The following is a 25,119-nucleotide window of genomic DNA, read 5'->3' on the forward strand; positions in this document are numbered from 1 at the left end:
ATTTTCTCTAATCTTTGCTTTAGCTGTATCACTTATCTTGTAATATATTGTATTTTCTCATTATTTTCTTTTCATTTATTCCTTCATCCATGGGATATATATATAAAACTTCTTAATTTTTAAGTATTTGTGTATTTTTCATATTTTTGTTACTTAAAATTTAATTACACTGTGGTCAGAGAACATACATGTATAAATTCAGTCCTTTGTATTTATTTGTTTGTTTGTTAACTTGTTTTCTTATTTATACAGAGGAGAGTGAAAATGCAGTCCCCCACTGCCACAATTTACACAGTCGAAGTTTTCCACATTTAGGGAAATCATAGGGTCAGCACAGCCATAGTACAATGAATAAGCCTCGTCCTGAGGAAACCACATTCATGATCATGATGTCTCTGCTGCCAGGTAAGTACAGTTCTTTTTATTTATGAAAACTCATTATGTAGCCAGCATATGATCTATTTTGATTAATGTTCCAAGTATACTTTAATTTACACGCAGTGTCAAATGTCTCATTCCTTACTTAAAGGTTAATTAAAATATTTGATTGATAGTGATGTGTAAATACTTTATATTTTTATTATTTTGAGAGGAATATTAGAATATCCAGCTATAATTATGAATTTCATTTTAGAATTTTGTTTGTTTTTTATATTTCATTTTTCTTTTTTTAGTAAAAACATTCAAGTTCTACTATCTTAGTAAATTTAAATTTCAATATAGTGTTATCAACTGTAATCACCATGTAATACATTAGATCCTCAGGCCATACATAATCAATATATAACTGAAATTTGTATCCTCTTACCAACCTCTTTCTATTTTTCCCACACCCAGTACATGGTAAGAACTTTTCTATGAGTTTGACTATTTTTGTTGTCTAGATAGGTAATACCATGTGATATTTGTCTTTCTCTGCTTGGGTTATTTCACTCAGCACAATGCATTTCCAAATATTCATGTTTTCAAAATGACAGGAACTTTTTCTTTTTAAAATCTGAAAAATATTTTATTATATCTAGATATAGACATAGGTAGGTAGATATTTTACTTTTTCTTGATCCATTCATCCACTGATGGACACTTAGATTATTTTCATAACTTGGCTATTGTCAACAATGCTTCAGTGAACTTAGAAGTACATATATTTGTTCAAGATAATAGTTCTGTTTCCCTCAGATATACACCTAGAACTGGAAATGCTGGATCATAGTTAGTTCTACTCTTAATTTTTTTAGAAACTTACATTGTGTTTTCCATAGTGGCTATAGCAGTTTACATTTCCATCAACAGTATACAAGACTCTCTTCCTTTCACATCTCATCAAAACTTGTTATCTATTATGTTTTTGATAAAAGCTATCCTATCAGATGTGAGGTGGCATCTCACTGTAGTTTTGATTTGCATTCCTTCATAATTAGTGATCTTAACCTTTTTATGTATATTTGTACGACTTTCAAGAAATGTCTCTTTAGGTCCATAGCCCATTTTTGTAGTAGTTGTTGTTATTTATTTATTTATTTTTGTTATTGAGGCCCTTGAATTCTTTGCACATTTTAAAAATTAATATCTAATCAGATATATTAGATATGTGGTTTGCAAATAATTTTGACTATTTCAGAAGTCACTTTTTTATTCTGTTAATGATTTTCTTTGCTAAGCAACTATAATACTGTATTTAGTTTGATGTAGTCCCGCTTTTTTTATTTTACTTTTGTTGCCTTTGTTTTTGTTGTCAAGTCCAAAAAAGTCATAACCAAGACCAATGTCAAGGAGCTTACTCCCTCAGTTTTCCTCTAAAAGTTTTATAGTTTCATATATTACTTTGCAGTCTTTATTTTATTTTGAGTTCATTTTTGCATATGATGTAAGGTAAAGGTTCAGCTTTATTCTTTGGATTGTGTGACAATCTAGTTTTTCCAACACCATTCATTGAAGAGATTATTTTTTCCAATTGCGTATTTTTAGCTCCATTGTCAAAATTAATCAACCACATATTGTTTCTTTTCTTTTCCTTTTCTTACTTTTTTATAACTTGCTCTATTATTAGAGTATACACATTTAGGGTTGTATTGTCTTCTTGTTTTTCTTCAAAAAATGTTCCGTCAACTTCAATATTTCTTTAAACTGAGTCCAAATACATACAGTTCAGATCATGCTGAATGAATATTTAACAATGTGCCTTGGGCCTAAACAGGCTGTGGCACAGTGGATAGAGCATCGGATTGGGACACGGAGGACCCAGGATCGAAACCTCGAAGTCGCCAGCTTGAGTATGGCTCATCTGATTTGAGCAAGGCTCACCAACTTGAACCCAAGGTCGCTGGCTTGAGCAAGAGGTCATAAGGTCTGCTGTAGCCCCTCGATCAAGGCACATATGAAAAAGCAATCAATGAACAATTAAGGTGCTGCAACAAAGAGTTGATGCTTCTCATCTCTCTCCCTTACTGTCTGTCTCTGTCACACACACACACACACACACACACACACACACACACACACACACACACACACAATGCCTCTACCTGCATTCTTTTACTTAATGAAAATTTTTGAATAATATTTTAGTACATTAAGTAAAATATAACCTTTCCCATTGATGGAGATATTTAATTTTTTTCTTTTCCCAAAAGAAGGCATTAAAATATAAGTGTTTCATCGTTTTATATATATACTATTGCTTTTGTATAGATACTTGGAATTGGTATTAAGGAAATGTACACTTAAAAGTTTGCTAATATAATCTCTTTGCATTTCAAAACTGTTTCACCATATTAAATTACCAAGATTATATATAAAAGTATTCATTTAATCACACTCCCAGCAACATTTGATAATATAATTTTAATTAATTTTATGAATTAGGTGAAAAATAAGATCTCATTATTTTTAAATTTGCATTCCCTAACTACAAGTAAGCTTGACTTTTTAATTCTATTAACACGGTGAATTGTAAGCTCATATTCTTTCTCCATGTACTTTATCATGCATTTTTAGATTTAAAAGTGACCTTTCATATTGTGATTTTTTAACATTTGTCTCTTCCATACCTTGCAAATATTTTTCCTAATACTGTCACATATTTTTTTACTTTAATTAGTGCATCCTTTTTAAATTGAAATTTGCCATTTCTTATCTATATAGTCAACCCAGAACCAGAGTAGACTAATGGCTAAGTAAATAGCTTTTGAATCAGACTACCTTCACTCAAATACTAGTGTCCTTGTTCAAGTTGGGGAAGAGATAGGTATAAAGTGTCAGACAAAACTTTGGTGTGGGGAGTAGTATTTTTAAGCAAGATGGACAAACAAGATGCAATAAAAATACTAATGAGAACAATAAAATATTACTATATTTTTGATACATTATATGTATTGGTTTACTTAGACCTCAGCAAAACCCTGATGTATGCAATAATCTCCATTTCAAATATCAACCTTTATTCTTTGTTTTCATAGTTTTTATTAAACTAAATATTTATGATTTAATCTAATTTTATCCAAATATTTTCCAAAATGCCCAACAACATTTTTTATAGTTCTTTATTTCCTTCATTAATTTGAGTATCTTTTTTATATATGGGTTCATTTTAATACTCTTTATATAATGTTCATTTGACACTCTATTTCTATACTAATGCCTTACTAATTTAATTACTTTCACTTTAGAATACATTTTTAATTTTTAAAAACAAGTCCAAAACCTGATATTTCTCAATTTTTAAACAATTACAATAATTTTTTTTCCAGATGAAGAATTTTTTTGTCAGTTGCATCAAAAATACTTTTGTGTAAACTTTGACTGGAATTGGATAAATTTATAGATTTGGGGAACTGATAACATTTCAATATTAAATAGTTCTCTTTGATAAAGCATGTTTCTGAATTATTTATTATATCTTTCAAAATAATGTGTAAATTGCTTTAAATATCTTCTGACCATCTCTATTCAAGTTTATTTGCATGTATTTTGCAGCTTGTATTGCTCTGGCAAATCAGGTCCTTTATACATAGATTTTCTACTTTGTTACTCCTGGAGCAACTGAATTCTTACCCTAAATTTTATGGGGAACCTCACTGTTTTCTCTTATTCAATTTTTTTTCATGGTTTCTTTAGAGTTTTTAATCCTTAGAGTAGCTTATGCCATGATCCAAGAGTCAATGTGCTCTTTCATTCTAATTTTCATCTCATCATTTTTTTTCTTATCATATCTCATGGGCTTAAATATACATTACAATGTAGAATAGTATTGGTGTTAATTTTATCCTTATCTTTCTTTTTAATATTTAAATTTTTAACTTTACATATACTTTTAATAAAAATATTTTACTATTTGATTCAAATAAAAGATTTTCTTTTTATTTTTACTCTATTAAAAGTGTTTTGAAGGATGTCAGAGAAATGCCGCCGTGAGGAGCGCTACCTTTAAATCTCCCCAAAATTTCAACAAATTCTTCAACCAGAGCCAGAAAAATCTATTTTTGGAGCATCTGGAAATCCCACATACTGAAAACAAAGGCAGAGGTAGCGGCAACCTCATAGCTGGATCATCAGGCTGCTAATTCAGATAGGAGAAACTAGGGGAGATGATCCAGGAAAATAAACTCTCTCATTGTCGGAGCCTGCAAATGCTAATAAGCCTCGACTACCAACGAGACTGAAGCCTAATATATTACATCACCATAGAGACTTACCAACTGCAAATCTCTACCAAAGCATACCACAGGGGCAGAGTCTGGGGTACAGAGTCACTGACCAGGAAGAGGGAGAGGAAAGAAAAAGGAAGAAGATAACCTCTCAAAATCAAGAAAAATCCACAGATGTTATAACTTTTTCCATTTTTTTTTTGTTTCTTTCATCTTCTTGTCTCTATTATTTTCTTTTTTCTTCCACCTTGGTCCTTTTATTCTCTGCCCATCTTATTCTTTCCTCTTCTTGAACTACACTACCCATAAGTGTTACATTTCCCATTTTCTTTCTTTTCTTCTTCCTTTTTCTCTATGAGAGTTGCACTCCAAAACCCTTAACTCTCTCTCTCTTTTTCTTCTTTTCCATTTTCCCTTTCTCTTTTTTCTCCTCCTCTATTAGTTTCTTCTTTTCTCCTTTACTTTTCCTCTCATTCAATCCTCAATCACAAACAAATTATTTTATTTGGGACTCAAATTTTTTCTCTGTGACATTTTGGGTACTTTTTACTTTGCTATTAAATTCATTAGCCTTCACTCCAAACCCTGGCTCTCCATTCTATCTACTTTTTACTCCACTTAATAGAATAGTATTTTTTTCCTTTATCCTGTTTCCCACTTATCCCTCTCATTATATCTCTTAGTCAACCATCACTTACAAGCAAATCATTTTATTGTGACCCAAATTTTTAACTTTTTTGCACTTTGTGGGTCCCTACCTCCTTTTCTGCCCCTTTATCACTTCTCCCCAACTCAGGCACTCCATTATAGGTAGTTTTTGTTCCATTTACCATAATATAATTCACAGTTCATCATGATATTTTCTCAAAAAGGAGGGGAGATGAGAGAAGAAAAAAAGGGAAATGTTAATTTTTTTTCATTTTTTTATTTTTTACTTTTTATTCTTTATTATTTCTCATTAATGCTATCAACAAAACCACACTCAGATTCCATTAAAGAAAAGGAAATTGAATATCATGGATACAAAAGACAAAGAGGTAGCACAGATAGATGAGGAAAAAAATCTATGGAGAAAAATTTAATATATTGGAAATCCTGGAGCTAAATAACAGAGAATTTAAAATATAAATCCTAAAAATACTCAGAGATATACAAGAAAACACAGAAAGGCAATTTAGGGATTTCAGAAAATAATTCAACATACACAAACAATATATTACCAAGGAAATTGAAACAATAAAAACAAATCAAATAGAGATGAAAAACTCAAATCATGAACTGAAAAACGAGGTAACAAGCTTAGCTAATAGAACAGGCCAGATAGAAGGTAGGATTAGTGACATAGAATGCAAGCAACTTGCTCAACAAAGAGAAGAAAAGAGAGACTCAAAAATTTAAAAAAATGTGAAAGCCCTACAGGAATTGTCTGACTCTATCAAAAAAACTAACATAAGAATAATAAGTATATCAGAGGGAGAAGAGAAAGAAAACGGAATGGAGAACATATTTAAACAAATAATAGACGAGAACTTCCCAAGCCTGTGGAAAGAACTCAAGCCTCAAATTCAAAAAGCAAACAGAACATCGAGCTTTCGTAACCCCAACAAACCTACTCCAAGGCACATCATAATGAAATTGGCACAAACCAACGACAAAGAAAAAATTTTCAAGGCAGCCAAGGAAAAGAAGAATACAACATATAAAGGAAGGCCTATTAGAATATCATCAGATTTCTCAGCAGAAACTCGACAAGCTAGAAGAGAGTAGACTACAATATTTAAAGTCCTGAAAGAGAGGAACTTTCAGTCAAGAATACTATACCCATCAAAGATATCCTTCAAATACAAAGGAGAAATAAAAACATTCACAGATACAGAAAAGATGAGGGAATTTGACATCAAAAACCCCCACTCCAGGAAATACTAAAGGGGGGTTTTCCAACCGGATACAAAGAACAAAACAAAACAAAACCACAAGTAAAAGCTCCACCAAGAACACAATAAAACCAAATTTAAACTGTGACAACAACAAAAAAAGGGGGGGAGAGGACGAAAATTAACAGTAGCAAAGGACGATGGAGTGCAGAAGCACTCATAAGAAAGTGTACTACAGTGAACATGGTAGGTACCATTTTCATTACTTAATGGTAACTACCCTTGAAAAAACCACCACAGAAACACATGACTTAAGAAAGGTAGCAAGAGAAGAAAGAAGTATAAAATATAACCAAACAAAAACAAATGATAGAAAAACAAAAGAGAATAATCAAACAAGATACAAAACTAACAAAAAGCAATTTATAAAATGGCAAAAGGAAACCCACAAGTATCAATAATTACACTTAATGGAAATGGATTAAACTCATCAATAAAAAGACACTGAGTAGCAGAATGGATTAAAAAAAAATCCAACTATATGCTGCCTACAAGAAACATATCTAAGCAACAAGGATAAAAACAAATTCAAAGTGAAATGCTCCAAACAAATAACATCCAAAAAAAAAGCAGGTGTAGCAATACTCATATCTAATAATGCTGACTACAAGACAGCAAAGTACTCATTGACAAAAGTGGTCATTTCATAATGATTAAGGGGACACTGAATCAAGAAGACATAACAATTCTTAATAAATATGCACCAAACCAAGGAGCACCAAAATATATAAGACAGCTACTTATTGACCTAAAAACAAGAACTGACAAAAATACAATCATACTTAGAGACCTCAATACACCGCTGATGGCTCTAGATCGTTCATCCAAATAGAAAATCAATACAGATATATTGGCTTTAATCGAAACACTAGAGCACCTGGATATGACAAACATCTACAGGACATTTCATCCCAAAGTGACAGAATACACATTTTTCTCTAGTGTACATAAAACATTCTCAAGAATTGACCATATGTTGGTCCACAAAAATAACATCAGCAAATTCAGAAAAATCAAAATTGTACCAGGCATATTTTCTGATCATAAAGCCTTGAAACTAGAATTCAAATGCAAAAAAGAGAGAAAACAACCCCACAAAAATGTGGAAACTAAACAACATACTTTTAAAAAATGAATGGGTCAAAGAAGAAATAAGTGCAGAGATCAAAAGATATATACAGACAAATGAAAATGACAATTAGAAATATCAGAATCTCTGGGATGCAGCAAAAGCAGTAATAAGATGGAATTTCATATCACTTCAGGCCTATATGAACAAACAAAAGAGAGCCCAAGTAAACCACTTAACCTCACACCTTAAGGAACTAGAAAAAGAAGAACAAAGACAACTCAAAAACAGCCGAAGAAAGGAAATAAAAAAAATCAGAGCAGAAATAAATGAAATAGAGAAGAGAAAAACTATAGAAAAAATTAATAAAACAAGGAGCTGGTTCTTTGAAAAGATCAACAAAATTGACAAAACCTTGGCAAGATTCACCAAGGAAAAAAGAGAAAAGACTCATATAAACAAAATCCAAAATTAAAGAGGAGAAATCACCACAGACATCATAGATATACAAAGAATTATTGTAGAATACTGTGAAAAACTATATACCACCAAATTCAACAATCTAGAAGAAATGGATAAATTTCTAGAACAATACAACCTTCCTAGACTGAGTCATGAAGAAGCGGAAAGCCTAAACAGACCAATTAGCAGGGAGGAAATAGAAAAATATATTAAAAACCTCCCCAAAAATAAAAGTCCAGGCCCGACAGTTATACTAGTGAATTCTACCAAACATTCAAAGAAGACTTGGTTCCTCGTCTACTCAAAGTCTTCCAAAAAATTGTAGAAGAAGCAATACTTCCAAACACATTTTATATGAGGCCAACATAACCTGGCAAGAATGGCACAAAAAAAGAAAACTACAGAGGAATATCTCTAATGAACACAGATGATAAAATACTAAAAATACTAGCAAATCGAATACAACAACATATTAAAAAAATACTACATCTTGATCAAGTGGGATTCATCCCACAATCTCAAGGATGGTTCAACATACGTAAAACAGTTAATGTAATACACCATACCAACAAAAGAAAGAACAAAAATTGCATGATCTTATCAATAGATGCAGAAAAGGCATTTGATAATATACAACACAACTTTATGTTTAAGACACTCAACAAAATGAGTATAGAAGAAAAATATCTCAACATGATCAAGGCCATATATGATAAACCATCAGCTAACATCATATTAAATGGGAGAAAACTGAGGACTTTCCCCCTTAAATCAGGAACAACACACGGTTGTCCACTCTCTCCACTCTTATTTAATGTGGTGCTAGAAATTCTAGCCAGAGCAATCAGACAAGATGAAGAAATAAAAGGCATCCACATCGGAAAAGAAGAAGTAAAGGTATCACTTTTTTGCAGATGATATGATCCTATACATTGAAAACCCCAAAGACTCCAGAAAAAGATTACTAGAAACAATAAACCAATACAGTAAGGTTGCAGGATACAAAATTAATATATAAAAATCCATAGCCTTTCTATATGCCAACAATGAAACATTAGAAACAGAACTCAAAAAAAAAATCTCCTTCACGATTGCAACAACAACAACAAAAAATACCTAGGAATAAACATAAAAAAGAATGTCAAGGACCTATATAACAAAAACTACAAAGCATTGTAGAAATACAATAAGAAAAAGATACAATGAAATGGTAAAATATTCCTTGTTCTTGGATAGGAAGAATAAATATAATCAAAATGGCCATATTACCTAAAGCAATATACAAATTTAATGCAATTCCCATCAAAATTACAATGACATTTTTTAAAGAAACAGAACAAAAAGTCATCAGATTTATATGGAACTATAAAAAACCCCGAATAGCCAAAGCAATCCTAAGGAAAAAGAATGAAGCTGGGGGCATTACAATACCTGACTTCAAACTATATTATAGAGCCACGACAATCAAAACAGCATAGTATGGCAGAAAAGTAGACACTCAGACATATAGAACAGAATAGAAAGTCCAGAATTAAAACCACATATATATGGTCAAATAATTTTTGATAAAGGGGCCAACAACACACAATGGAGAAAAGAAAGCCTCTTCAACTAATGGTGCTGGGAAAACTGGAAAGCCACATGGAAAAGAATGAAACTCCACTACAGTTTGTCCCCTTGTACTAAAATTAATTCAAAATGGATCAAAGACCTAAATATAAGACCTGAAACAATAAAGTACATAGAAGAAGACATAGGTACTAAACTCATGCATCTTGGTTTTAAAGAGCATTTTATGAATATGACTCCAAAGGCAAGAGAAGTGAAGGCAATGATACATGAATGGGACTACATCAGACTAAGAAGTTTTTGCTCAGCAAGAGAAACTGATAACAAAATAAACAGACAGCCAACTAAATGGGAAATGATATTTTCAAACAACAGCTCAGATAAGGGTCTAATATCCAAAATATACACAGAACTCATAAAACTCAACAACTAACAAACAATCCAATAAAAAAATGTGAAGAGGTCATGAACAGACACTTCTCCCAGGAAGAAATACAAATGGCCAACAGATATATGAAAAGATGCTCATCTTCATTAGTTATTAGAGAAATTCAAATCAAAACTACAATGAGATAGCACCTCACACCTGTTAGATTAGCTATCATCAACAAGACAGGTAATAGCAAATGTTTTAGAGGCTGTGGAAAAAAAGGAACCCTTATTCACTGTTGGTGGGAATGTAAAGTAGTACAACCATTATGGAGGAAAGTATGGTGGTTCCTCAAAAAACTGAAAATAGAACTACCTTATGACCCAGCAATTTCTCTACTGGATATATACTCCCAAAACTCAGAAACATTGATATGTAAAGACACATGTAGCCCCATGTTCACTGCAGCATTGTTCACAGTGGCCAAGACATGGAAACAACCAAAAAGCCCTTCAACAGATGACTGGATAAAGAAGATGTGGCACATATACACTATGGAATACTACTCAGCCATACAGATTATGACATCGGATCATTTACAACAAAATGGTTGGATCTTGATAACATTATTCGGAGTGAAATAAGTAAATCAGAAAAAAACAAGAACTGCATGATTCCATACATAGGTGGGGCATAAAACCAAGATTAAGAGACATGGACAAGAGTGTGGTGGTTATGGGGTGGGGGGAGGGAAAGGGGAAGGGTGAGGGGGTGGGGCATAAAGAAAACTAGATAGAAGGTGACGGAGGACAATCTGACTTTCCGTGATGGGTATGCAACATAATTGAATGACAAGATAACCTGGACATATTTTCTTTGAACATATGTACCCTGATTTATTGATATCACCTCATTAAAATTAATAATAATTTATAAAAAGAAGTGTTTCAGGGAGCTAAATGGTGTGGAAGGAAAATTGACTTGGGGTGACGAACGCACAATACCACCTACAGATGCTGTATTACATAATTGAATGCCTGAAATTTGTATAATTTTATTAATCAATGTCACCCCAATAAGTTCAATTTAAAAAAAAATGTTTATATCAGAGGGGAATTAAATTAAATTAATGGCCTTGCTTGACCTATGGTGATGTAGTAAATAAAGTGTTGGTTTGAAACACTGAGGTGGGCATTTTGAAACACCGGGCTTGACTGCTCAAGGCACATATGCTTCCTACTCCTTCCCCCTTCTCTCTCTCTCTCTCTCTCTCTCTCTCTCTCTCTTTCTCTCCCTTTCTCCCTCTCTCTATTCTCTGTAAAATGAAGAAATCATTAAAAATTTAAATTAATAGCCTTTGTATATCTATTAATATTATTATTTTACATTTAACCTTTAATGTCATGTAAATAGTTCTCTAACTTTAATTTTTTTGTATTTCTAACATGAAGTTATGCATTTTTAATAAAACCATGTTTAATTTGCAAATATTACATCACTAATATTTGGTGACCTTTTTTTTCTTTTCTTTTCTTTTCTTTTTACAGAGACAGAGAGAGAGAGTCAGAGAAAGAGATAGATAGGGACAGGCAGACAGGAATGAAGAGAGATGAGAAGCATCAATTATTAGTTTTTCATTACAACACCTTACATGTTCATTGATTGAATTCTCATATGTGCCTTGACCGTGGGGCTACAGCAGACCAAGTAACCCGTTGCTTGAGCCAGCGACCTTGGGTCCAAGCTGCTGAGCTTTGCTCAAACCAGATGAGCCTGTGCTCAAGTTGGCAACCTCAGGGTCTCGAACCTGGGTTCTCCGCATCCCAGTCCGATGCTCTACCGGAAGCGCCACTGCCTGGTCAGGCTTGGTGACCTTTTTGACTAAACGGACTATAACCACATCACAGAAAATAAATAGTAAGTGATAGTGATAAGGTAATATTAATTTTTAAATTTATCTTTCTGTTTTTAGATTTGCACTTTGTTACTTTATTTTTTACTTCTTATTCTACTTTTGCTCAAATAGAAAACTGATGGATGTGCTGAGATATGTTTCTAATTGTTTTATTCAAATATCACTAGACAATATTTCAGGTTACCCAGTGTTGCTATTTTTTATTAAATAAAATAATAATGTTGTGTAAGAGCAAGATTACAAGGTGTTTCTGATGTTAATTAGAAATAATTTATTTTTTTCTAAAGAAATTGCTTTTTTTTTTTTTTTTTTGTATTTTTCTGAAGCTGAAAACGGGGAGAGAGAGTCAGACAGACTCCCGCATGTGCATGACTGGGATCCATCCGGCACGGCCACCAGGGGCGAGGCTCTGCCCACCAGGGGGCGATGCTCTGCCCCTCCGGGGCATCGCTCTGTTGTGACTAGAGCCACTCTAGTGCCTGGGGCAGAGGCCAAGAAGCCATCCCCAGCGCCCGGGCCATCTTTGCTCCAATGGAGCCTTGGCTGCAGGAGGGGAAGAGAGAGACAGAGAGGAAGGAGAGGGGGAGGAGTGGAGAAGCAAATGGGCGCTTCTCCTGTGTGCCCTGGCCGGGAATCAAACCCGGGACTCCTGTACGCCAGGCCGACGCTCTACCACTGAGCCAACCGGCCAGGGCCAAAAAATTGCTTTTTTTCTTCCTTTTTCTCCCTTCTTTTCTTCCTTCCTACCTTCCTTCTTTCTTCTTTTTTCTGTTTTCCTTTTTTTCTTCTTTCTTATTGTCTTTTTTCCCTTCCTTTCTTCTTCCTTCCTTTCTTTTCTTTTTTTTTTTAATTTTTATTGAGAGAGACAGAGAGAAGGATGGAAAGAGAGCGAGATAAGCCTCAATTTTTTGTTGTAACACCTTAGTTGTTCATTGATTTCTTTCTCATATGTGCCTTGACCAGGAGGCTTCAGCAAAAATTGTAACACCTTAGTTGTTCATTGATTTCTTTCTCATATGTGCCTTGACCAGGAGGCTTCAGCAGATTGAGTGATGCCTTGCTCAAGCCAGTGAGCTTGGGCTTCAAGCCAGTGACCTTTGGACTCAAACAAATGATCATTTGGTCATGTCTATGATCCCACGCTCAAACCAGCAGCCCTGCACATAAGCTGGCGACTTCGGGGTTTCAAACCAGGCTCTTCTGCATCCCAGGCTAACACTCTGTCCACTGGTGCCACCACCTGTTCAGGCTACTTTCCTTTTTTCCTTCCTTCCTTCCATCCTTTCTTCCTTCCTTCTTTTCATCCTTCCTTTTTTCCTTCCCTCATCTCCCTTCCCTTCCCCTCCTTTCTCCTCTCCCCTCCTTTTTCTTCTTTCTTTCTTTCTTTCTTTCTTTCTTTCTTTCTTTCTTTCTTTCTTTCTTTCTTTCTTTCTTTCTTTCTTTCTTCTTCCTCTCTCCCTCCCACCCTTCCTTCCTTCCCTTCCTCCCCTTCCCTTCCCTTCCTTCCTTCCTTCCTTCCTTCCTTCCTTCCTTCCTTCCTTCCTTCCTTCCTTCCTTCCTCCCTCCCTCCCTCCCTCCCTCCCTCCCTTCCTTCTTTCTTTCTTTCATTCTTTATTTCCTTCTTTCTTTTCTCTCTCTCTTTCCCTCTCTCCTTTATATTCCTGATGAATTTACTTTGACCTGACCACACACTCTTCTCTAGTCTTATTGCAATTATTGGAATTCATTTTCATTATAAAAAGCCAAGAAGAACGAAAATGGGTACGTGATCTGTGACAATGAAAGATAGTATAGCAAACTGTCCCACTAAGATCAATGAAACAGAAACAGTTTATAAGCATTTGAATACTGCAAACCACAGAAAAAACAATAAACACTATATAATAACCTCATATGTATTAGGCACCATGTTAAGCACTAGAGCAGGGATCAGGAACCTATGGCTTGCGAGCCAGATGTAGCTTTTTGGTGGCTGCATCTGGCTCACAGATAAATCTTTAATTAAAAAAATAATGTTAAAAATATAAAACATTCTCATGTATTACAATCCATTCGTTTCCTACCGTTCATGTTCATGGTTGTGGGTGGCTGGAGCTAATCACAGCTGTCCTCCGGAACAACACCAAATTTTTATTGGATAATGTGTGATGTACACTGGTTGTTGTATGGCTCTCATGGAATTACATTTTAAATTATGTGGTGTTCATGGATCTCTCAGCCAAAAAGCTTCCCGACTCCTGCATTGGAGAAACAAAAGCAAAAAAGATTTAGTTCAGGTATTCAAAGACCAAACAGCTTTTTAGGAAAGATATACATGTAATCAAAGATTTATATCATGATAGAAAATATTAGAGGTATATAGAAAATTATTTTGGTCGAATACTAAAGGTGTCACTAACACCACATGTCGAATTAGAAATTGCTCCACAGTGTTGTAGACATTCCATCTAAGTCAAATGCAACTATGTTTATTAAGTTTGTCTGAATACAATTATTTCTATTTTAAAATTAATTTAATTTAATTTATTTATTTTTATTTTATTTTATATTTTAATAAATTTTTATTAATGATAATGGGATGACATTAATAAATCAGGGTACATATATTCAAAGAAAACATGTCTAGGTTATTTTGTCATTAAATTATGTTGCATACCCCTCACCCAATGTCAGATTGTCCTCCGCCTCCCTCTATCTAGTTCTCTGTGCCCCTCCTCCTCCCCCTAACTCTTTCCCTCCCTCCCTCCCATGTCCTCCCTCCCCCCACCCCTGGTAACCACCACACTCTTGTCCATGTCTCTTAGTCTCGTTTTTATGTTCCACCAATGTATGGAATCATGTAGTTCTTGTTTTTTTCTGATTTACTTATTTCACTCCGTATAATGTTATCAAGATCCCACCATTTTGCTGTAAATGATCTGATGTCATCATTTCTTATGGCTGAGTAGTATTCCATAGTGTATATGTGCCACATCTTCTTTATCCAGTCTTCTATTGAAGGGATTTTTGGTTGTTTCCATGTCTTGGCCACTGTGAACAGTGCTGCAATGAACATGGGGCTACATGTGTCTTTACGTATCAATGTTTCTGAGGCTTTGGGGTATATACCCAGTAGAGGGATTGCTGGGTCATAAGGTAGTTCTATTTGCAGTTTTTTGAGGAACCACCATACTTTCCTCCATAATGGTTGTACTACTTTACAGTCCCACCAACAGTGGATGAGAGTTCCCTTTTCTCTGCAGCCTCTCCAACATTTGCTATTACCCGTCTTGTTGATAATAGCTAATCTAACAGGGGTGAGGTGCTATCTCATTGTAGTTTTGATTTGCATTTCTCTAATAACTAATGAAGCTGAGTATCTTTTCATATATCTGTTGGCCATTTGTATTTCTTCCTGGGAGAAGTGTCTGTTCATGTCCTCTTCCCATTTTTTTATTGGATTGTTTGTTTGTTTGTTGTTGAGTTTTATGAGTTCTTTGTAAATTTTGGATATTAGGCCCTTATCTGAGCTGTTGTTTGAAAATATCATTTCCCATTTAGTTGGCTGTCTGTTTATTTTGATATCAGTTTCTCTTGCTGAGCAAAATCTTTTTATTCTGATGTAGTCCCATTCATTTATCTTTGCCTTCACTTCTCTTGCCATTGGAGTCAAGTTCATAAAATGTTCTTTAAAACCCAGGTCCATGATTTTAGTACCTATGTCTTCTTCTATGTACTTTATTGTTTCAGGTCTTATATTTAGGTCTTTGATCCATTTTGAATTAATTTTAGTACACGGGGACAGGCTGTAGTCGAGTTTCATTCTTTTGCATGTGGCTTTCCAGTTTTCCCAACACCATTTGTTGAAGAGGCTTTCTTTTCTCCATTGTGTGTTGTTGGTCCCTTATCAAAGATTATTTGACCATATATATGTGGTTTTATTTCTGGGCTTTCTATTCTGTTCCATTGGTCTGAGTGTCTATTTTTCTGCCAATACCATGCTGTTTTGATTATCGTGGCCCTATAATATAGTTTAAAGTCAGGTATTGTAATGCCCCCAGCTTCATTCTTTTTCCTTAGGATTGTTTTGGCTATTCGGGGTTTTTTATAGTTCCATATAAATCTGATGATTTTTTATTCCATTTCTTTAAAAAATCTCATAGGAATTTTGATGGGAATTGCATTAAATTTATATATTGCTTTGGGTAATATGGCCATTTTAATTATATTTATTCTTCCTATCCAAGAACAAGGAATATTTTTCCATCTCATTGTGTCTTTTTCTATTTCCCTTAATAATGCCTTGTAGTTTTCGTTATATAGGTCCTTTACATTCTTTGTTATGTTTATTCCTAGGTATTTTATTTTTTTTGTTGCAATCGTGAAGGGGATTATTTTTTTGAGTTCGTTTTCTAATATTTCATTGTTGGCATATAGAAAGGCTATGGACTTTTGTATGTTAATTTTGTATCCTGCAACCTTACTGTATTGGTTTATTGTTTCTAGTAATCTTTTTGTGGAGTCCTTCGGGTTTTCGATGTATAGGATCATATCATCAGCAAAAAGTGATACCTTTACTTCTTCTTTTCCGATATGGATGCTTTTTATTTCTTCATCTTGTCTGATTGCTCTGGCCAGAACTTCTAGCACCACGTTAAATAAGAGTGGAGAGAGTGGACAACCCTGTCTTGTTCCTGATTTAAGGTAGAAAGCCTTCAGTTTTATGCCATTTAATATGATGTTGGCTGATGGTTTATCATATATGGCCTTTATCATGTTGAGATATTTTCCTTCTATACCCATTTTGTTGAGAGTCTTAAACATAAAATTGTGTTGTATTTTATCAATAGCCTTTTCTGCATCTATTGATAAGATCATGTGGTTTTTGTTCTTTGTTTTGTTGATATGGTGTATTACGTTAACCGTTTTGCGTATGTTGAACCATCCTTGAGATTCTGGGATGAATCCCACTTGATCATGATGTATTATTTTTTTAATATGTTGTTGTATTCAGTTTGCCAGTATTTTGTTTAGTATTTTAGCATCTGTATTCATTAGAGATATTGGTCTGTAGTTTTCTTTTTTTGTGCCATCCTTGCCAGGTTTTGGTATGAGGGTTATGTTGGCCTCATAAAATGTGTTTGGAAGTATTGCTTCTTCTTCAATTTTTTGGAAGACTTTGAGTAGAATAGGAACCAAGTCTTCTTTGAATGTTTGATAGAATTCACTAGTATAACTGTCTGGGCCTGGACTTTTATTTTTGGGGAGGTTTTTAATAGTTTTTTCTATTTCCTCCATGCTGATTGGTCTGTTTAGGCTTTCCGCTTCTTCATGACTCAGTCTAGGAAGGTTGTATTGTTCTAGGAATTTATCCATTTCTTCTAGATTGTTGTATTTGGTGGCATATAATTTTTCATAGTATTCTACAATAATTCTTTTATATCTATGATGTCTGTGGTGATCTCTCCTCTTTCATTTTGGATTTTATTTATTTGAGTCCTGTGCCTTTTTTCCTTGGTGAGTCTTGCCAAGGGTTTGTCAATTTTGTTGATCTTTTCAAAGAACCAGCTCCTTGTTTTATTAATTTTTTCTATAGTTTTTCTGTTCTCTATTTCATTTATTTCTGCTCTGATTTTTATTATCTCCTTTCTTCGGCGGGTTTTGGGTTGTCTTTGTTCTTCTTTTTCTAGTTCCTTAAGGTGTGAAGTTAAGTGGTTTACTTCGGCTCTCTCTTGTTTGTTCATATAGGTCTGAAGTGATATGAACTTTCCTCTTATTACTGCTTTTGCTGCATCCCAGAGATTCTGATATGTCGTATTTTCATTTTCATTTGTCTGTATATATCTTTTGATCTCTGCGCTTATTTCTTCTTTGACCCATTCATTTTTTAGAAGTATGTTGTTTAGTTTCCACATTTTTGTGGGTTTTTCCCCCTCTTTTTTGCAGTTGAATTCTAGTTTCAAGGCTTTATGATCAGAAAATATGCTTGGTACAATTTCTATTTTTCTAAATTTGCTGATATTGTCTTTGTGGCCCAACATATGGTCAATTCTTGAGAATGTTCCATGTACACTAGAGAAAAATGTATACTCTGTCGCTTTGGGATGAAGTGTTCTGTAGATGTCTATCATATCCAGGTATTCTAGTATTTCATTTAAGGCCACTATATCTTTATTGATTCTCTGTTTGGATGACCGATCTAGAGCCGTCAGCAGTGTATTGAGGTCTCCAAGTATGATTGTATTTTTGTTAGTTTTTGTTTTAAGGTCAATAAGTAGCTGTCTTATATATTTTGGTGCTCCTTGATTTCGTGCATATATATTAAGGATTGTTATGTCTTCTTGATTCAACTTCCCCTTAATCATTATGAAATGACCATTTTTGTCTCTGAGTACTTTATCTGTCTTGTAGTCAGCATTATTAGATATGAGTATTGCTACACCTGCTTTTTTTTGGGTGTTGTTTGCTTGGAGTATTGTTTTCCAGCCTTTCACTTTGAATTTGTTTTTATCCTTGTTGCTTAGATGTGTTTCTTGTAGGCAGCATATAGTTGGATTTTCTTTTTTAATTCATTCTGCTACTCTGTCTTTTTATTGGTAAGTTTAATCCATTTACATTTAGTGTAATTATTGACATTTGTGGGTTCCCTACTGCCATTTTATAAATTGCTTTCTGTTAGTTTTGTAACTTGTTTGATTCTTCTCTTTTGTTTTTCTATCATTTGTTTTTGTTTGTTTGTGTTCCAAACTTCTTTCCTCAGTTGCTACCTTTTTTAAGTCAAGAGTTTTTGTGGTGGTTTTTTCAAGGGTGGTTACCATTATGTAATGAAAAGTGTACCTACCATATTCATTGTAGTACCCTATCTTATGAGTATTTCTGCACTTCATCGTCCTTTGCTACTGTTAATCTCCATCCTCTCCCCCCTTTTTTTCCTTTGTTGTCACAGTTTAAGTTTGGTTTTATTGTGTTCTTGGTGGAGCTGTTACTTGTGGTGTTGTTTTCTTTTGTTCTTTGAATCTGGTTGGAAAACCCCTTTAGTATTTCCTGTAGTGGGGGCTTTCTGATGATAAATTCTCTCATCTTTTCTGTATTTGTGAATATTTTTATATCTCCTTCGTACTTGAAGGATAGCTTTGATGGGTATAGTATTCTTGGCTGAAACTTCCTCTCTTTCAGGGCTTTAAATATTGGGGTCCACTCTCTTCTAGCTTGTAGAGTTTCTGCTGAGAAATCTGATGATAATCTAATAGGCCTTCCTTTATATGTTGTACTCTTCTTTTTTCTGGCTGCCTTGAGAATTTTTTCTTTGTCATTGGTTTGTGTCATCTTTATTATGATGTGCCTTGGAGTGGGTTTGTTGGGGTTAAGAAAACTCGGTGTTCTGTTTGCTTCTTGAATTTGAGGCTTTAGTTCTTTCCACAGGCTTGGGAAGTTCTCGTCTATTATTTGTTTGAGTATATTCTCCATTCCATTTTCTTTCTCTTCTCCCTCTGATATACCTATTATTCTTATGTTATTCTTTCTGATGGAGTCAGACAATTCCTGTAGGGCTTTCTCGTTTTTTATTATTTTTGAGTCTCTTTCTTCTTCTCTCTGTTGTGCCTCAAGTTGTTTGTCTTCTATTTCACTAATCTTATCTTCTATCTGGGCTGTTCTGTTAGCTAAGCTTGTTACCTCGTTTTTCAGCTTGTGAATTGAGTTTTTCATTTCTGTTTGATTTGTTTTTTTAGTTTCAATTTCCTTGGTAATATATTCTTTGTGTTCATTGAGTTGTTTTATGATCTCCCTAAATTGCCTTTCTGTGTTTTCTTGTATATCTCTGAGTATTTTTAAGATTTCTATTTTAAATTCTCTGTCATTTAGCTCCAAGGCTTCCAATATGTTAAGTCTTTTCTCCATAGATTTTTCCACATCTATTTGTGTTACCTCTCTTTCTTTTGTATCCATAATATTCGATTTCCTCTTTCTTATTGGCATCTGAGGGTGGCCTTGTTGATAGCACTAATTAGAATTAATAAAGAGTAAAAAGAAAAAAAAAAAAGGTAAAACACCCCACAAAAAAAAAAACAGTAATAATTTATTATTTCCCCCTTTTTTTTTCTTCTCTTTCCCTCCTCTCCCCTCCTCAGGGAAATATCGTGATGACCTGTGAATTATATTATGCTAAATGGAACAAAAACTGCCTATAATGGAGGGCCTGATTTGGGGTGAAGAGTTCAAGGGGCAAAAAAAGGGAGTAGGGACCTACTAACTAAATGCAAAAAAAAAAAAAAAAAAAAAAAAGAAAGGAAATCTTAGACAAGCATAAGATGATTTGCTTGTAAGTCATGGTCGACTAAGAGATATAATGAGAGGGATAAGAGGGAACCAGAAAAAAGGAGAAAAAAAAAGAATAATAAAGAAAAAAATAAAAATAATAAGTAAAAATCTGTTGTATTAAGTGGAGCGAAGACTAAATACAATGGAGACCTTGGGTTGGAAGAAATGCTAGTGAGTTAAAAAGCAATGTAAAAAGTACCCAAAATGCCACAAAAATAAACAAACAAAAAAACAAAACAAAAACAAAAGCAAAAAAGAAAAATAAAACCAAAAAAAACCTTTGAGTCCCAAATTAACTAATTTGTTCATGATTGAGGATTAAATGGGAGGAAAAGTAAAACGAGAAAAGAAAAAACGAATAGAAAGGAAAAAATAAGAAAAAGAGAAAAATGAAGGAAGAAAAAAAAAGGAAGCGAAAAAAACAAAATAAAGCAAAACAAAAAAAAAACAAAAGAGGAGAGAGTGAGAGTTAAGTGTTTTGGAGTATAACCTTAAAGGAAGGTGAGGATGAAGATAAGAAATAAAATGTAACACTCATGGGTAGTGTAGTTCAAGAAAAGGGAAGCATAAGATGGGCAGAGAATAGAAGGACCGAGGTGGAGGAAATAGAAATAATAATAATAAAGGCAATAAGATAGAAGAAACAAACAACAGCAAAAAAAAAAATTAGTGGAACAAGTTGTAAAATCTGTGGATTTTTCTTGATTTTGAGAGGTTAACTTCTTCCTTTTTCTTTTCTCTCCCTCTTCCTGGTCGGTGACTCTGTACCCCAGGCTCTGCCCCTGTGTCACACTTAGGTAGGGATTTGCAGTTGATGGGATTCTATGGCAATGTCATATAATTGGCTTTAGTCTTGCTGGTAGTCAAGGCTTGTTGGCGTTTGCAGGGTCCAATGATGAGAGAGTTTGCTTTCCTGGAGTCTCTCTCCTAGTCCCCCCTTCCTGAATTAGCAGCCTGGTGATCCAGCTATAAGGCTGCTACTGTTTCTGCCTGGGGAGTAAGAGGCTCAAAGAGCTAGCAAATCCCCACTCTATCCCCACTCAGCGAAGGTTTTGGGAAAGGCTCTGGCAGTCAGAGCCTCCAGTGTAATCAGGCGGGGGTGGGAGTCAATTGTTGTCAAGGTGACTGTTCAGCGCCTAGCATTCAGTTGGACCACTCAACCCAGGCTTTCCACACTTTGTAGCCTGTTTTGGCTGGGAAGAAGAGGCACTAGTCTCTGCTTGCGACTAGTGTAGTAAAGATCTTATTATCTGCCAAGTCCCTCTTGTTAGCGTTTATCCCTGAATATGGAGGCTGTATCAATCAGAAGTTGCCCCCGCCCCTTTAGCGAGAGGTACTAAGAAATATCACGCCTCTTGTCTTGGACCGCTAAACTGAGAGAGATCTTATCAATTAGAGCCCATGGGTGCGCAGATTGCATGGGTTAAGCTAATTTCAGTGATTGGGTCCGCAGCTGTGCTCCCGAAGGTATTTCAGGCTGCCTGCGCACCCCTCCCCCAACGCTTGATTGTTAGCTTGAATGGCTGGGTGAGGTGCCCCGCCTGCGGAGAGAATCTCCCAAGTAGGGAAGACCGCCCTGGCGCCTCTCCCGCTCGCCCCGCCGCTGGTGGCTGGGGCGCACCGTGCGCAGGATAATGGGGCACCCTGGGTGTACGGGCCAGTAGGGCGCACGCGAATGGGGTGCTCCAGGCACCGGTGGCTGGGGACTCTCACTCACAGTGCGTGGGCCGCTGGGAACGTTAGCGGTGCTCGCTCTGCAACCGGATGGGTGCGCTGCTCGCCGCTCCCGAGTGTGGGCCAACTCACCACAGTCTTCCTCCCTCCACGGCTTGAATGAACGTCTCTGCGGTAGTTAGCTTCCTCCATACCCTCGTCTCTCAGATTCAAGTGATAACAGTCCTTTCGCTTTCAGTTTGTGTAGAACTCCAGAATGCTCCGAGGATAAATTTTTCTGTTTCTAGTCGATAAATTTGTTGTGATTTTGGGGAGATCTGTCGGATGCGCTGCTCACGGCGCCATTTCCGTGACGTCACTCCTATTTAATTTAATTTAAATAACGTTGTTTAGCTGCTTAGTTATTGCAGTTATAAAATTTGCACAAATAATCATTTATTTATTATTTATTGATTTGACCACATACTCATTAATACAGGTCATTTATTCAATCAGTATATACTGGTCACTTATTATGTGCCCTTCCTGGTCTCAATGAGAGGCAAATCAGACTGAGTACTTGACATGGAATTTGTAATTCAGCAGGACAAACATTAAGTTTCCATTTAAATTTTATTTTAATCTCAAATATCTGAATGTTTTGCAATGTCTAGTGGTTTGAGCACCTTGCTTTTCCTTCTGCTTCCTTTTTACCCCCTTCCCTCTTCATGCTAACAATAATGTATAATGTGCATTTCTGCACTGGCTTGTCTGAAGAAATTTCTCTCTCTCTCTCTCTCTTTTTTTCTTGTCTTTTTTGTGTATGATTCAATACTCTGTTAAATGGGGATGTTCATTGCATAAAAAAGCAATGTGATTTTTAAAAAACTCAAATAAATAAATAAGTAAAGGACAGAAGTACAGATCCATCTTCAATGTGAATATTTAGTGATTGATTATAAAGCACTGGGAATTAGCACAGGGACATTGAGGGCACAGACAAAGGAGGAAGCCAACAAAGTGATACTTGAACTGAGATCTGAAGAATATTTGGATCTAGGGTAGTTAGATAGGGAATCCAGGATATATGACCTTGTGGGAAAAAGCCACTTTTCAGGGTAGAAAGAAGATGGAGACTTTATGAGAGGACAGGGTAAAATAACAACTTCAGAACTAATGGGAGCTTTGCTTTCAGAGCCTTGAAGGACATTTCAAATGACCTCCTTCCTTTTTCAGAACAATGAAAAAATGCTGAAGGGTATTAAATGTGGGAGAAAAATGATTGATTTCCAGAAGTTGCAATGTGGCAAATGAATTTAATGTTTTTCATCTATTTCAACATTTTTATAGGTAGTTCTTTGTAGTAATTTCTCCTTGAAAACTGCCTGGAATGGATACTGACCTGCATGATACAGTAGGTGACATTTATTCAGTTCTTTTCCAGGCATTTTTTTAGGTTCCTTATTTATATAATATTCTTCAAAACTTTGTAGATTAATACCTGTTCGTGCCCACATATAACAGATGTGAAACCTCAGACACTGAAAAGTTCAAGGTCACATAGCATAAGATCCGTCCATAGGTTTCTAGAGTCATTATCATTTTTTCCATGATGCTGTGTTGATATTTTTCTAAAATGTTATTAGTTTTTCTTTATTTCAACTCAAATTCTATCAGAATTGAATACAGTTAAAATATGTAATATATAAACAACTCAAATTAAATGAGGTTGATATATAAGCATTAATCAGAATAAGAAATTTCCAAACCTATAGAGAGTTTTTATGAGTTAACAACAATTACAGGGAAGCAAAATTTCAATGAATTGAGAAAATGCTCTAGAGAATGGCAGTTTTGCAGCTTATTTTATACATGAGAATCAAGAGTAGACATAAGAGAATTATATAAAATCCATTGGTGGTAGATTGGGGGAGAGTGAAAGCAAAGCTGTGAATTCTCTGAAATTGAAGAGTTAACATTTACAGCACATAGAGATATGGTATGTGGGAACAAAATAACAATGAGGAATTCTGTGGTCTCCTGTTCTCATGCAGCGGATATAGGGGTAGAGTTGGCTGAGGGGTCCAGAAAAAGAACATTACTCTGACATTCCAAGGGTTTGTTACCTTAGATGCAGAAAGACAATGGACAGGCTCACTCAAAAACCTAGGAGGAAGCCCTGCTGGTTGGCTCAGTGGTAGAGCATCGGCCAAGCACGTAGATGTCCCAGGTTCGATTCCTGGCCAGGGCACACAGGAGAAGTGTCCATATGCTTCCCCACCCCTCCCCCTCTCCTTCCTCTCTGTCTCTCTCTTCCCCTCCTGCAGCCAAGGCTCCATTGGAGCAAGTTGGCCCGGGCACTGGGGATGGCTTCATGGCCTTCACCTAAGGCACTAGAATGGCTCCGGCTGCAACTGAGCAATGGCCCAGATGGGCAGAGCATCACCCCCTAGTGGGCTTACCAGGGGATCCCAGTCAGGTGTATGCAGGAGTCTGTCTCTCTGCTTCCCCACTTCTCACTTCAGGAAAATACACACACAAAAAAAATCTAGGAAGACACCAGCCTAGGATATGACTTTCCACCATGGCTTCTCTTTAAGAAGTGTTATGTTTAGACCATCCTATGTGGTTTCTTGCAGTTGCTTAGTTTGTAAGGCTCACCATGCTGACCTCCCCTGAGTTTGACAATTTTAGTATCTGGCCCCTTTTCTTCCACACATTCTACATTTAGTCATAAAATTTCTCTATTTTTCTTTTTTTCTAATTGGTTTAAAATAATATATTACTGTACAGAGATTCAATGATGATGTAATGAGTATGATTTTATTTAAATTAGATGTTTTAATATTTTAGATATGTTTAAGTTTAAAATAAAATGCCATTAGTTCACAATTTTTTTCTCTCAGAACTATCTTGATGAATTTGTGGATATCAAAATGAGTTTATTATTTTTTAACTATATATATATATATATATATATATATATATATATATATATATATATAAAATGTAAGTACTTAAATTTAGGTTGCTGTCAGATGCAGTGTTTCCATAAAAGGGGCATTCTATTTTTAAATGTTATATTGTGCATGCACATTATACTGACTATACGTAACAAGATATATGTGTAACAGGCCCATACTTATAAATGTTATTTAAATGAAGACTTTTGATCTGTACTATATAAGTATCTTTTATTTCCA

At 35.1% G+C, this 25,119-nt stretch overlaps 1 non-coding gene across 1 annotated transcript; it reads right to left on the reverse strand.

Moving 5' to 3' along the window:
* Positions 1-251: 251 nt before the first annotated feature.
* LOC136401743 (U1 spliceosomal RNA) lies at positions 252-413 on the reverse strand. Its single transcript, XR_010750744.1, has one exon. It is a non-coding gene; the product is annotated as a U1 spliceosomal RNA (small nuclear RNA).
* Between the last annotated feature and the right edge of the window lie 24,706 nt (positions 414-25,119).

The sequence above is a fragment of the Saccopteryx leptura genome, chromosome 3, assembly GCF_036850995.1.
Source record: "Saccopteryx leptura isolate mSacLep1 chromosome 3, mSacLep1_pri_phased_curated, whole genome shotgun sequence".
Classification (NCBI taxonomy): Eukaryota; Metazoa; Chordata; class Mammalia; order Chiroptera; family Emballonuridae; genus Saccopteryx; species Saccopteryx leptura.